Source organism: Symphodus melops (genome assembly GCF_947650265.1).
Source record: "Symphodus melops genome assembly, chromosome: 2".
Classification (NCBI taxonomy): domain Eukaryota; kingdom Metazoa; phylum Chordata; class Actinopteri; order Labriformes; family Labridae; genus Symphodus; species Symphodus melops.
In genome coordinates, this window is record NC_136692.1 from 7059473 (window position 1) to 7075707 (window position 16235).

Consider the following 16235-nt stretch of genomic DNA (forward strand, 5'->3'; position numbering starts at 1 on the left):
ACTGTACATCATCCGATAGGAACGTGATTTGTGTAAAAGCATCAGTGCAATCACAACTCAAAGCTGGGTACATTTGAAGTCTATCTTGAGAGATTGATGCATTATTCATATAGCTTTTAAACTAAGTTTTTTTTCAAACTATGTAAGGCCAAATTGAAAATACAAACAGATAGCTTCAGTTATCCTGCAGTTGTGTTAACTGTTTTGTTTCTGTGTTCTGATGAGAAAGTCAATCACTGGGATGTTGTCATTGTTGTTGTTGACTCTTGCAGTATGACATTAGCATTAGCTTAAGAATAGCCTCTGTATTGAGAGAAGGCGTTTAAAGATTTCTAGTTTTGTAATAAACATAGCCATATGTTTTGTAGTCTCCATGAATGAATGTGAGAGCAAAACAAGACTTAAAAAACTATAGTAAGCTTTTAGTGTTGGACAGAGTGATGGAGTAGATGATCATCTCATCACACAATAAATCCTCCCACCCAGTGGCGCAACCACTAACTACAACAACACTGCACAATAACTCTGTGACTGTAAAAGCACCAACAGATTAAGCTGTTTTCTGTTATGATAATCATGATTAAATCCATCCAGCTTTCCTAGTGAAGGCTAAACCTTGGTGGGGTTGTTTTGTTGAATGGATTCTAATCACTATGAAGAGTTATCTGTTTGGATGTCATTTGCAAATAATGCAGAGCAGCTTGACCTGTGACAAGTTAGATCAGTTAATCAAACACTTTTTTATTTGTTTACGTAAAGACAAAGGAGATCTTGGTTGTTAGGAAAGTCTTTGCTGCAAGTTAATATACATTTTTTCAATTTTTTTAAGCTCCATAAAAAAATTGTAAAAAAAAATTCTCCAGGCACTTGACAAAAAGAGAAAGTCTAGCAGTTCTCTTTAGAGATTATATTCAAACAGCCAACATTAATCCACCATGAGAAAAGCACTTGCGTTGAATTGAATTGATTTAGGCATTATGCAATTTAAAATAGTTCCAATACAAAGCATGAAACTGAGATAGTTTAGAGGTATTGCTAATTTCCAAATCATGTCCCTGGTTGGACCTTTGGATGACATAAAACCACATAACACTGTATGAAGTTATTTTACATGTAAATACCTGTATGACAATACAACATGTTGTAAACCGATATAAATTACAGAGTAAATATTTAAAGGTAGGTATAGCCAGCATTTCACCTTTTTTTGAGTTTTGAAGTCTCAGATTAACTTTATTCCAGGTGGTAATGTGTTCCAGTTTAAAGTCTTTGATGGAGAGAGCCAATTGTCCAAATGTGGATCTACATACAGTACTTAGCAACATTTAGCGAGTAACAGTGGCAATGAACCAGCTTAATGTTAACCAGCCATCGACTCTGTCTGGTAATCTAGTTATGAGCTTCATATTTACTTTTTTGCATCACATCTCCTATGGCTCCATTAGTGAAGTCTATTCATAGCCAAAAAGAAGCTTTAATTGAGCTCATTGCATGGCATTTTTGTAAATAATAGTGAAATAATCAGTCAGTGTGAGACTGATCTGACACTGGTTAACACATTTAAAGACAATTGTCAACTACAGAGACAAGAAATAGATAATCTGGCTGTCTCAAGAAGAACATATGCCGGCCTATTTGATTACAATAATTATACCAAGGCATCATGATTACAGTGTTGTACTTTCATTGAGTCTGTGTGGCATTTGACTGCACAGCTTTAAATAATCAACCTGCCACCAGGAGCTTCAGACAGACAGTTTTAACATTCATGTCACACTGGAAAAAAAAAAAAAAAAAGATTTAGCTGTTCCTTTTTTTAATGTTGATGTTGTTGGATTTTCTTGTATCTTAAGCCACAGTTTTTTCTCCCACTGTTCTGTGACCTTCATTTTTTTTATCAAGATAACTCACTTGCAGGTAGTGGACAACAAAATCAGTCTTCATTCCCAGAAATTCAAAAATGATGCCCTTATTATTTCGATTTGTTTGCAGATCTTACATGACACCTCTCAGATCAGATATGAGATTTTTCTTTTAAGAATGCATTCACCAAAAAAAGGTAGTTTGGGCTGCAGGTAGCCTTGAGGTTAATGCACAAGCCCCATGTACAGTGGCTTTAGTCCTCCAAGAGGGCAACCTGGGTTTGAATCCAACCTATGGCTCCTTTTTCCAAATGTCCCTCCCCACTCTCTCTCTGCAAATTCTGATGACATCCATTTTCCTGTCTCTAAAATAAAGTCCTAACAAGCCCCAAAATAAACCTTTTAAAAGGTACTCTGAGAAGTTTTAACATAGAGTTATATTGAGCACCAAAGAAAAAGAAAGAAAAATCACTCACGTGATCAGGACATCTTGAAGTTGGAATCATCTCTACTTTGCCTTTGCTATATTTCCTCTTAACGGTAATGGATGACTACACCATCAGCTAATGACTTGGTGCACTATAATGACTTGACACAGCGAACAGGAGATGGGAGTATCCACACCATCAGTTTTCAGACTTTAAGAGCTTTGGCTCTCTGCTTTGGAGTTAAGGTCAGCACAAGTGTGAGCGAGTGAGAGTGTAGGGCGAAACACACGTGTCTGCTCAACACACTCGCGTGAACACAGCCAGACATTCAGATACAGCCATATAACAGATTGATGGTTGATAAGGATATGGATATAGATTTTTTTTTCATTAATAACCTTTAAATATCCTTCAGGTTTTTTTAAAGCATAATGCATGTCTCCAGTTGTGGGTTTCTTTTCTAATATCAAACAACATACCAGGGTGACTGCAAATGTATTCAGCACATTTGTCACCTTTATTTTGTTCCCTTTTGTCTGTCAAATGGAAAAAACAGAGTCAGACATGTTTTCCAGGTGAGCATCGTAGGATTTTCTGACTGATGAGTGGATTTTTTATTTTATTTTATTTTTTTTTGGGGGGGGGGGGAATGACATCTGAAAATGAGTAAATTTAAACTAAGTAAAGTTTGTTTCCTGTCAGAACTGCAATGACAAAAACATGATCTCTCACTGGTTTCCTGTCTGACTGCTTTAGCTATTTGAGGAAGGAAAACTCCTCCCACCAAAATCAAGTAGGCGAGAGCTAAAAGATTCAGATTGTGGCAACATTGGTCTGCTATACTCTGCTAAATATTTTGTTGTATTCGACGCCAAAAATACAAGATTTAAATGTATTTTCCAGACTGTAAAGCATTATTTGATTCTGATGCTCATGTTGATTTTATTCGATAGTCTTGGCTAGTTTTATCATGACAAAATGGTTGGAGGGTTGTGGTAAATTGGCGCGCAGACGAAATTGATTCGAGGTATCAAAAACGGCTCCAAATTATCAGCAGCTATGATTACAGGCCCATTATTTAAATCATTTATTGAATCGGAGGACATCCAACAGTGGGAGCCCAACAAAACAAGGCGGATGATGACTAATTGGTCTGCTGCAGAGATAATGTTGATGGACAGCAGGGAAAGGATTGTGGCAAGGGTCTTTGCCGACACTTACTCCCGAGAGTGGGTGTTAGTGGTGTGCTGAGGAAACAGCAAGAGATGATTCTGCATCTGCTATTTAGAGCGACCTCCAGCCGATAGAGATTTCTCTCAGTTTGAAAGGGTCACAAGTTGGAAAGAGAGTAAACATCGAGCTTATTCGTTTTAGTTTAGTGCTTCGTCTTTTTTAATCTCTCGCTGCACTTCAAATGACGTTATCCCATTATATAATCAGCAACTTGGGATGAACTACGGAATAGAACATATGTAATCAAAGAAAAATCTAGACAGCCGTGGGCATTTCCTATTATTACCAGCACAATCTTATCTCAGATATATGCATGTAGTTGTTCAGAACTTTGAAGACGGTCACCCAGGGAAGGTCTGTGTTAAGTACATCCTTGGTTTCCCGTGATAGAAAAAAGTTCATAATTTTACAAATGGAAAGAGAGCAGGGAAGAACATATACCGTCATAATTATCATTGGAGCATGTGACGGGCGAACATGATTGTCACAATGGGTCAATACTTATTGAAGCATGTTTTATAGGATTGTAAGGTTCGCTTCACTAAGCACTGACGACTGCTGCAACAAAAATAATCTCCGCATTGTCGTCATCTTGATTTGCACGTTTTTCAGGCTGCAGAGGTGGCTGAACGTTCGGTGGAATATTGGTAGAGTAAGATGCTCTGATATTTTGTTCACATGGATGAACATGAGGACATCAGGGTCTAAGGTTGTTTTTGAAGAAAGAAATATAATGATAAGCTCTATGCAGACATGAATCTGGGGTGTCTTTCGCAAGCAGTACGATCTTGTATTGCCTCTAGTTTTAAGTTTCTATTGTGGTCTGCACAGAGTCATTTGGAATTTATGCTCCATAATGTGAGAGGGATTGACCTGCAGTGCTGTGCATTCTGGGAGTTCTGCTCAGCCAGAAAGACACTTTCTGCCTTCTCTTGGTGAAGAAGGCACAAACTTCAACATTTATGTCACATTTCTACTACATTTATGACCCCATTTTATGTTTCAACGGGTGAAGTATCCCTTAAATGTGTGTTGTTGTTTTGTTTTTTTCTTCGTCATGATGCTCTTGATGTTGCTTTAAATTTTGGTCAGTCAAAAAAATAAAAAAAACAAACAAGACATGAAAGATGTCTTTGGGGAATCTCTATACAAAAAGAATATTGTATATGCCAACAATTTGTAGTTTATCACACTTGCTTAAGAACAAGTTTAACTATTGTATCTATCATGGACAGACAGAGATTTGGGGTTGGTTTGGATTGTTTATTAGAAGAGACTCAGCAGTGGTTTCAGTTTGTATGTGTTGGTGTGTGTGTGTGTGTGAAAAGAATTAATATGGCTCCAAAATGCCTCGAGCTATGTCCAATGCATGGTGTTCCCTGTTGGGCAAAGGACAGGCAGTCACAACACAGAGCAGTGAGAGTCTGAGCGTCGGACATGCTTTTATACGGAAACAAGATCAGAATTCTTCACCCGCCGCCACTGCTGCTGGAGTCATACAGCCATCTGCCACAGCCACTTTTTCACCCTGATTTTGCGGATTATTGTGTGCGTGTTTCCCATGTTATTACTTAATTTGATAACGCGTTTAAAATGTATTTTTTTTTGGTGTTATTTGCTTTCTGGCTCTTGTGTTTCTGATTGAAGAGGCTTCATCAAACGGCGCCTGTGACATATCTCCGTCTGCCAGAGGAACTTTGTTCTGCTGTCAGATGACGCACAGATCCCACTGAAAAACACCAAGCCTATTTTCAAAACCGCTGTCTGGAGCGGTATGCCCTCCCTCTTTGATAGCTCCCGACTACTCTGGCCTATTGCCTCATCCAGAGCCAAACAAGCTTCTGCATCCTTCATGTGTCCACTGGCCTCTCTCATGTCGGGGTGACGCGGAGGAATACAGTGAGCACAGGGTTCTCTGATGCAAAGTGCTGAAACACTTGTACACTAAGATGGAAAAGTACTAGTGCCTTTATTCATGTCTCCCCGAAGAAAGGTAGGGTAGGACAATAGCTTGTTTTCTGAATAAAACATTACAGAAGTAGTAAACAAGCAGATGTTCCTTGTATTATGACAAAGGTTCTTGTAATTTTAATGTAGAATACTGTACATCTAAAACTGGAATCTGGTGACCCCCCTGTTGGGCAACTGTTTTTTTTATTTTTTTTATTCTACTGATATGTACTCTAACTTACCAAGAACGTCCCTGCTGCTCAGTTATTGTTAGTGCCACAGGTGGTTTCTCTCTCTCTCTCTCTCTCTCTCTCTCTCTCTCTCTCTCTCTTTTACTTGTTTTCTTGTTACTTGCTTCATAGGAAACCTGAATGGAGACCAGAAGTATTGTTCATGTGTTTAGTTGCAACTTTGATTTTCCTACCCTGACAAATTCCAGTGTGCGCCATAAAACCTGTTTACATCAGGTTTATTTATTATCATAGAGGCTTGCTCTTTAGCCTTTCTGCAAACACACAGAGACTGCAGGGCCGCAGCAGAGCAGCTTCAAATGCCATCTGTAAAGCTTCATTTTACAAAACACATTTTCTGTGAAAGTAGTAACATCCTTGAACTCATTTCCTGATCACTTTAAAACCTACGGCAAACTTCACCACTTTTTTTTCTCTTTCTTTTTTTTCCGAAGGTTTATTTTGAGGTGTATTACCTTTATTTAGAGACGGGACATTGGATAGTCTGATATTGGGGATACATAGGGGAACAAAAACCAAGAAAGCATCCTCAGGTTGGATTTAAACCTGGGCTGCCTGCTTAGAGGACTACAGTCTCCATACATGGAGCACACATTCACTTCACCACTTTTAAAAGAACCACCAAATCATGGTTAGTTCAGACACAGACTTACACTCATGTTTAAATATCTGTAGCTATCTCACAGCTAAATGTGTGTGTTATTGTATCTTGGGGCATCTGGTTGACTCTCTCTTTTTCCTTTTCCTAACTTACTCACTGTTTTAATCTTTTATTTACACAAAAGCACCTTTAGGGACCCGTGTTGCAAATTAGCATCCACTATAAAAACCATGCTACTTGCATTCGATGAATGTTTGCACTTTTTCTATGTTGCATCTCTCCCTGTCAATCACACCATGAATGAATAGATGGTTTCCTAGACATTCCTCTGGCTTTTCCTTCAATTAATACACACTTGTCTTCAGTGTAAAGCGTTAGATTTAAATTCCTCTAAATGTACAAGGTACATTTGATTGAATCATTATCACATCTTATTTCTCGTCCTTGCTCCCCTGTGGGAGTCTCATCACGTTCAAAGTACATTTGTAAGAGTCAACAACAAATATCCTGTCACCTTGACTTGTTTTAATGCATTCTATTGTGTTCCAGTTGTGAATAGTGCTTATACATTCATTTCCTACAAATTGTATGGGGAGCTGCTAAATTCATCATCCTCTTTTCATTCGAACAACACATTTATTAAACATCCTCAGACTTGTTTTTTCCTCCAAAGCCTGAGGTGCAGGTTTCTCTTTTGTGTCAGTAAGGTGTTATTCCTCCCAGCTCGTCAAACTAGCAAAGCTGTGTAAACACAGAAACCTGTCTGAGCAGCAGGAGCAACTCTAGGAGATTGAAAATGCAGTCAGAGTTGTTTTTTGGAATAAACTACACTGGTGGTGTTGATCTTAGGGTTAGAATCCTACCTGGTGTGAAAGTATGACTCTTTCATGTGTTTCTTTTTAATAGCTTTAGGAGAACACTGGAGCTGGGTTACTACGAGCACATGCTGTATCAAACACTGACAGCACACACGATATAGGACAAATGAGCTGCTCCTTTTCGTCGTGATTATAAATAAAACAAATAAAGATCCTTTAAAGCCAGTATTTACTTCGTCAGCATATCCAGTGTTGTATTGGGAGACAGAAGATATAAATAGGCTTGGAATTCACTTCTCCTTCACAACATGTCATAATGGTTCTTCAAAATGCTTACAACAGATTTATTTTGAGGGAAACTATAATTGGAACTAAGTGTTAGCATTAAGCTAATGAACTACAGTAAGATGTACATGCCCATCCATCTGTAAGAAACTGTGCTCCCTTCCCTGATAAATAACGTGCTAGCAGCCACTGTAGATGAGTCTGTTTGAGTGGAGTTGGGTTGTTGGGTTAACTTGTGTAGCACTCACACTGAAATCGTCTGAGTGGTTAAACACTGTAATCTGCCACTTAAGTTTATGAGCATGCTAATGTGGCTTGAAGCACACACGTGTGTGTGTGTTTGCATGCAAATGTTCACCAGTTGCTTCAGTTTAATGAACATGGAATTCACAGACCACATCCGTTCCTTTATCAATCAAATATTAAAACCCTGTGAAAAAAAAAAGTCCATCAGTCACCATTAAAAAGATGACTTGATGTCTATGTAAGCACGGCAGGACTTGTGTGTACCATCTCTTTCTCCACTTTTTATATCTTCAATTACTCAAATTATTGAAATAGAGGTATTACTCTATTGTCACGTCATGATTTAAGGTTTTAAATTTAAATCATAAATTCACTTAGTCACAAATGATAGTCTATCTACCTTTACCTGATATATCTTTATTTTAAATAGGTATCGCCAAAAAGTCTAGTGCAAACAAAAGGAAATGATCTACATCAATACGCCACTAAAGCTAAGTGTAGCTTTTAGCTTTAATGTTCTTTTAATTGACTTTGCCCTAATAGCCAATCACAGTTTGGGATTTGGGATGGCATCTGATTTCAGAGAAGTCCACCCCACCTGAGACCCCCCCCCCTTGGAACTACTCCAAGTAAATGAAAACCAGCAGAGATGACTACTGTAGGTTATTCTCTACCACTTCTGGATGTGGGCTGAATTGAGTCCAGGTAGTATCGATTGTAGTCTCACAGATTAATTTGTCAAAGAAGCAAAGTAACAGCACAGAATTCGAACTGAGCAGTGACACATATATCAGGCTTTCAGAGCTTGAGAATGATCCCTTACTAAAGTTATTGTAAGTCTACTACAGATGTAGGACAACTGTTTGTTGGACACTTGCACTAAGTACAAAGGAGGGATGTTCACAGAGGGAATCCCCTAAACACTTTTGTACGATGACATTAGAGGGTTGTTAAAGTTGTATCTTATGAATCCCCATGAGGTCTTTAGCACCATTTTTTTTGTAAGGCTGCTGCCTCTGTCAAGCTCAATAAAAAGAAACATTTCTATGACTTAAGCATCATTGGTTTTGGTGTGTGAAGAAACAAGCCTACGAGTTAGAAATCTACTAAGAGGAACGAAGTTAAGGAAGGTGCACTGTCTTTTTCTGTGCATAATATTAAAACAAAACATAGAAAAACATATCCTGGATTAAAGGTCATATTGTAACAGTTGGTGCACGTACAGTACATCATGCAGATTGTTTCACTGGCAAGCTGGAACCGGGTTTTAGAAAGTTATATCACACTGCACTGCCCTCGGGTGTTTTCAGGCCTTGTGTGTTATTGTTGTTGGCAGCTGGTGTTTGTTTACATCTGGAAAAAAAAAGTGACACCAGTGCTGTTTTAGTGTCTAAATATTTTAAGAAAAACAGACAAATGTACGATCCAAAACATACAAATCTATTCTCCACCAAAAAACTAAGGGAGAGTAGAGAGACAGTTGGTGTTCATGCACCAAACAGGGTATAACAATAAAATCAATCTGCTGGAGCTTGAGGAGAGGTGTTTCTGAAGGTAAAAACGGAAAATGTGTTTTAAGCATGAGTGTAAATTGTGCTTAACAAGGGAAGATTGAACCAACTCTAGATTTGGGAATAGCTAGTGTTTAAACATGCACAATGTGTGTCAACATTGTTTTCATTTTTTTTTTTCTACATGCTTTATGGGAAATTCTGGGTTTACACTACACACTGTTAATGAGAGACATGCTTCTCATACACGTGTAGGCCCAAGTTACCCAGGTGCAGAAACGGGACCTGTGCACACATTGTCAGAGTGTGGCAGCTACACATTGCTGGTGACTTGCTCAAGGTCACCACGGCAATACTCAGGAAGTGACTTAGCACTTCTTCAGCTACCAGAACAACTTCCATACATAGATCCTTATCGGGACTTGAACCCTTCCTTCCTTACAGACTGAGCTCAACCTGCTGAATGAACAGGAAGTCTGATGTATTTTCTCTTGCATAAAGGTTGTAGTATATTCTGGAAAAAGCTTCACGATTTAATCTGCATTAACAATGCAGGTAAACCATATAATTGGATGTGTTTGATGTTGCAATACAGACGATCAAACTAAATAGGGTCAGTATCTTTTGGAACGCTCACACACATGTAAAGAAAGACATTTTATACAATAAATATTATTTTAATTGAGTTAAAAAAAAATCCAGTTACAGTTAAATACAGTTTCAATTCAGCCGCTTAAAGATGTGAATAATAAAAACATTGTGTTCAATGCTCAGCATCTGGGGCTGTGAAAGAAGAATGTCACCTGTTGATTTCCCTTTTTGTTTGAAGTTTACTGAAACCATTATCTGGAAATGTATTTGACTAAATGTCCCCAGCTTTAGTCACGATTTGCTTCATATTGACCACAAGCAGAACATAGAGAAAGGCAGTTCTTCAGATCGATGCAATACAACGTCACATAATGACGCATCTCCGAGACGTGCGTAGTGGAAAAGAAGAAGAAAAAAAAAAAATCCAATTGTCACATCATAAGGCCACCGGCTACAAAACTGCATCCCTGATTAAAATGCAGAGAACTGTCTCTGGGAGTACAATGGCAGCTAAATCCTCTGACAAGAGAGAAACTCTCAGCCTCACTTCCTCCCTGCTGTCCTTGTGCTTGTTTGTGTATGTGTGATTTTTTGCACAGTGTCAGACTGCTTATAAATGTTTGTGCATGATTTACTCCCCCTGCGACCCACCAATTTCAAACCTAGAAATCAAGAGTGCAATCAAAATCACTTTCTTTCTTTACAAATTCATGAGCCTTCTGCACTGTGGGCTGTTCTTTTGTCAAATTATGAGCCTTTAATGACCATTTTATTCGTAGCTATTTCAGACTGCCAGGCTGACCTTGAACTGAAACCTGTACTTGTTCTTTTGTTATTCATGTTTGTTTTTTTGTTGTTGTTTTTTTTTCCAATAAAAATGCCCCAAATCAATGGTACCCTGAAAAAAGTGAGGGATTATTTCATTTTCATAAAAGCAATCTAAGAGCTTTGTTACCTCCTTTGCTCTGTCTGTATTTTGTAACACCAGTGACTACACATTACTGAGTGTCTCTTTAACCTGAGTGACAAAGCACTTGCTGCATTAACTATTGGCAGCTCTCTGTTGACTTGTTAAGACTTGGGAGTGGACATTACTCATCACGTCATTCTTCTATCAGCTGCTGTCTAGTGCAGCTGCCCACCTGCACCACAGCCTTGTCCACCAGATGGGCCATGCATAATTAAGACGATAACCCTCAGCAGAGACCTGACCCTGTCACAGCATTGGAAATAAGGCTGGCCAGCCCAGGGGCATACTTCACCCTGGTTGTGATGCTTAAAAGTTCCTGCCGTGCATGCTCCCAGAACACTCTGTTATTTGAGTGCTGAGAACAATGTGGTATTTAAGTGACCAGGGTTTTCAACATGGCAGTGCATTTCCACATAAAGTTTTTAACTCTGTATTTGGAGAGTTATTATTAGCCAACAACATGTAAATCCATTCTAGCCGACTACTCTTGAGGCGAGAAACATTCAAAACTGAGAACAAATTTGGGGCACCTGTGACATAAATGTTAGTGTTGCTACTCTGACCTGTGCCACTCCACACTCCGTCTCACTCCCACTCTGTTTACTGTCTCCGAAATAAAGACATGATAAGCCCAAAATAAACACAAAAGTATTTCAGATTGCCTGCTTGTCAATGATTGGTTTGCCCAGTGTTGCTAACATTAGCAGCACGAGCCTCTAACACATTTAGATGTAAGATGGATAAACTCACAGATGCCATCTTTGCTTTGAACAGACATCATTTTAATTACGTACAAACAGGTCCAATCAATCAATCAGTCGATCCATTGATTTGAACAACTCAAGACAACAGAATCCATATTAAACCTTCAAACTCATTACGATGCCTATGAGACACATTCACAGTGTTCAAAGGTCTAAACAAAGCATTGCAAGCTTTTCAAAGATAATAATTGTTTGAGATGATTGCAGATGTTTTCTGATTTCTGTTCACCCTTTGTGAATGAATTGTGTTAGACATCAAGAGTTGGGTCACATAGGTCTTAGATTACAGTGTCCAGCATTATGTAGACGAATAACAGTCTGTATGGAAAGGTCTTTGTTGCCACGATTTCCTCTTCTTATAGAGTATAGACATATTCCTGCACCAGTAATCCTTTTTTTTTTTTTTTTTAATAGGCTGTGCTTCCATACACACATGAATTAGGGTGTGTTGTATGTAAATCAAGGATCGGTGCGGCATAGCCTTGTTTCCAGAGCTGAATCAAATTATCTGTCAGTGATCAAATCAGTGCTCATTTAGATGCTGCACGGCACTTTAATAAATCAGATGCAGAGAGGTTCATATGTCTGTGCTAGTGCTTGAATCTGTGCTGTTTCCAACACGGATTGATAGATGACAGACAGTATTTTCAAGGATGACGTCCACATGTCATTTTCCTGAATATACTGCTGGACTCAAGCAGCTGCGTCCATTGTAGTGACACATTTTACAAGTCAGCTTAAGGAAGAGAATAGATGTCCTTTTTTTTTTTTTTATAAAAAGACATCCGTCCCCAAAACACCGGCATGACAGTAAATCCTATCTGCTGATCCATCTTCACGCAGTGCACTTACACATATTCTGGGGCTTTACTGTTCCTTATTCCTTTACTACTAATAGCGACAACAACTCTGTTAGCGGCTTGTGCCGCTGTGTGGCTGGACTGACAAAGCCCACATGAAAGGAAAGTTGGAGACATAATCATTTCAGCAGTTCAGGCGGCATCAGCAGTCTTTGAAGCTGTTGCACCCTGGATCATTACAGCGTGTGAGCTTTTGTCACGCAGGGTACACGGTATCTGTGTTTGTCTCCACGGTGGGCTTAGACACAATAGGCAGCAGGAAGGGTGGTTTTATCATGCCATCATTAGAATGTTGTCTATTTGATTCACATGCTGCCTGCATTTTTTCTGTCAGATTTGAGGCTGTTTTTTTTTTTTTTCTCGTGTTCCTCGATCACCCTAATCCCTGATTAGAGCTACCTTCACACAGCAACCCACCCAGAAGAGCAGCTTGAGTCACCATCATCCTGGTTTACAAAAAAAAAAATCAAGCATAATGTTTTTTGTAGACACTGCTATCCACACAGACCACCACATTCAAAGCCAAGGACTGCTAGTTCTCTACAATTTGTGTTCCAGTCACAATTTTCTAGGGGCAAACTATTAAACTGTTCTTTATAGAGCAGGTGGGCTGGAGAATTTAAAAAAAAAAAAGAAATGCTGTGTGCCACTATTAGTCGACTCCGTCACATTTCATTGACTTTGAGAAACTCGGCGTAAGAGAGAGTGCTTCCAAAATGTGTCGGATTGAATAAAAACTTGCAGCATTTCTAAGCCGATGCTCCACACAGTTGAGACATGTTCAAGTTGAACACCAGAGCATAGACTCTATTAAACACAATCTGAAACATACTTGTGATCGTGAAATAGCCCAGATCTGCTTCGTCTGCGCTGCATGGATACATCTTAAGTGGATCTGTGTGACACAGAGTTTTTATAAACTGGAATGCTGTTATCATTTAGTAATGTAATGGAGCATGAAGTCAGACATACTTTTTTTTTATTGACGTGACAGCCACTGCCAGTAATCAGTGTTAACTGCACCATTAGTGACACATAGGATATGCATAAGAAGGGTCTGGCGTTGGCCGTCAAATTGAAACGATAAGTGCTTGATATGTTGACCCTCACAGCACACACTAATGTCTATTATGTGTCCATTGTGTGCAGCGCGGAGATCCCATCATTCATAACATGTCATGATTTGGTGTGATCCAGCGCAGAGAGGTGGAGGATGATGCAATGCAGGGAAGAGAAAATGATGATGAAATGGGATTATCCCTCCTGGTATTAAGAACAGGTCCTTGAATTGGATTGACCTGCCGTCCCGGTTGCGGGTGCTGTAGCCGATCTGCAGCATTCGACTCGTTTTGAAGCTTCACACTTTCCCAACACAACATCCAGCATCCACAGACAGCCACGTCATGCTTCTGCATGCATGTGTAGGCAAGGCTGTGTGTGTGTGTGTGTGTGTGTCTGTGATGAATTGACTTTTTTTTTTTCCCACTCTGCGGTGAAACAAAAGTACATCAATGATACTCAAACCTTCTTCTCACCCCATTGACTCGCTTTTTTTTTCTCTTTACCACAGTTCTGCTCTCACAGATATCACACCACTCTCTTATTTTCTCACCCTCTCTAACCTATTCTCAGCCTCCTCCTCCTCCTCCTCCTCCTCCTCCTTCTCCTTCGCTCTTCTCCTCTCCTGCTGCCCTTCCTTCAGTCCCTCCCTCGCAAAAACTACTTGCTATTCAGTTCAGGGAGGCTTCAGGCAGCATTGCTCTAGCTCCCCATACTGCTGCAGCAGGACTAGACTTTTTTTTTTTTTTTTATTCTATCCCCTGCCTGCTCTCTCTCTTTCAGTCTGATAACCAGACATTTCCCCTCGCTTCTTTTCTTATTCTCCTGAAACTATGCACCTAAAACCTTGGCTTAGCGCCCGACACACTTAATGTTTAACCCTCCTTCTCTTCATGCTTCTATTCTTAAACCTCTGCATCGCTGCGTGACGTTGCATTGCATGTAACTACATTTACTGATGGGTTTTTTTTGGGGGGGGGAGAATATATTAAAGAAGCGAGGATCAGTAAATCAAGCAGACCAGAATTACCAAGGCAAATGTTCTGCATGTTTTTTTTCCTACTTATTTTCAAAGCGTTTTAAATCATGTGGAGACTTGGATCTCAGTCTTAAATGTGTATCAGGAGAATGTCGGGGGTGGGGGGGGATTATACCATATGAGAGTTTGGTATCTTTACACTGTTGGTTACATCTTCTAATGATTCAAACCCTGTAACATCCACGTGTTTTTTACGCCCTGCCTCTGCAAGTTTTGTTTTGTTTTTTTATTTCTGTTCGCCCAGTCACGTTTTGTTTTTTTCAGGCTTGACACCTTTCTCCTTCTTTTCAAGATTTCTATTTGTCACCTAGTTATACAGATGTGCAGTGAGATGTAAAGCGGAGCAACCTGGATGGCGTCTGGACACGGCAGCGCTATCTTGGTATTGCTTGGCATCTACTCGGAAAAAAACCCCAAAACAAAACAATGACAGCCCTTAAATGCCATTGGACAGTGTGTGACTCAAAGATATGGATAATAAAGTGTTTATGATGTCTGTAACCTCCCTCTACGTGAAAGGACAGGTGAAGCAGCTTCTTCCTGAGCATTCATCCTAAGCCATCACAATCTTCACATCAGCAGCAATATTTATGATGACACTTCATACGCGGTGCCTAAATTGTATCTACCTTAAAGTATTCTGTGATTCAGCTTCTTAATGAAATAGTTAGCAGGGAGACATAAAGCTCCACATTCTTTTTGCTCTGTGTGTGTCTCGGTTGTTAATTTTCATCATGCCATGGCCTCTGACTCTGCAGCAGTTTCTGTTTCGTGCTTCCCCTCTCTGCCTCCACTGTTTCCCCTCATTCATGTCTAGCTACATTTTTATTTTTATTTATGCTCTTACTCAAGTTGACACTGTTACATAAAGTATGATGTTGTCCGGAAATCAGTTAGCCTAAAAAAATATATATATTTTGCGTCATTTAGATTTGATTCAACCCCCAAGCCAAAGTCACAAGAGAAGTAAAGGACAGAGGGGCATCTCATATGTCCTTGGGGGGTCATGATATGCATACCATTGCAGTGTTAGTGGTTCGATTCAGGCTTAAGGCCTCTGCCACATGTCATCTTCATTGCTCCCTCTGCTTGTTTCATGTCAGGCACTTCTGTCATCTCTAATAAATCCAGGAATTTGCGTATTGGAAATTCGTATATGCTTTCAGGGCTTTAACCCCTCGACGCCTATTGTCGCAAATTTGCATCAAAGCGCTTCCGCTCCAAATGCAACCAAAATAGCGTCCGTATTCCTCCACTGCCGGTTAATGCACTTCTAGGAACCTTTTGCAAGCATGAGTTTGTCATAGGACCAGTCGGAGACAGAACAATATCCGTTTGATGTTCTATTTTTATGTAATATCTATTTATGTGCTATTTTCAAATAAACGTTCTCAACTGAATTTAGCATCTACTTGAAAGCAGAAACAAAAAAAAATGTTTTGATACTTGGAAACAAATTCAGGCGTCAAGGGGTGATTTCCTATTTGTTCTGATGTTTATGACTCTGCAGTTTGTTTTGTGTCACGTATGTCTTTAAACACATCATGTTTCCATCCAGATAGGATGTTAATCCTTCAGTCTGTGTTTATTCCACCCTAAACAAACTGCTCATTTCGTACTTACGATGTGCTTGATGATAAGCCAGATGCTCCCTCTCATCCACAGCCTGCTTGACCACAGATGCTAATAGCCAGTGACAGGCTCACAGTCTAAACATGAGCCAGTGTAATGAGAGGAGTAAGCAAACGGCATCAGCCATTAAACATG

The 16235-nt window shown here is 39.5% G+C and overlaps 1 protein-coding gene across 2 annotated transcripts in view; it reads left to right on the forward strand.

Annotated features, from left to right (window-relative positions):
* Window positions 1–16235, forward strand: part of ctnna2 (catenin (cadherin-associated protein), alpha 2) — a 280279-nt gene that overhangs the window by 173664 nt on the left and 90380 nt on the right. The gene's annotated exons all lie outside the window — the stretch shown is intronic.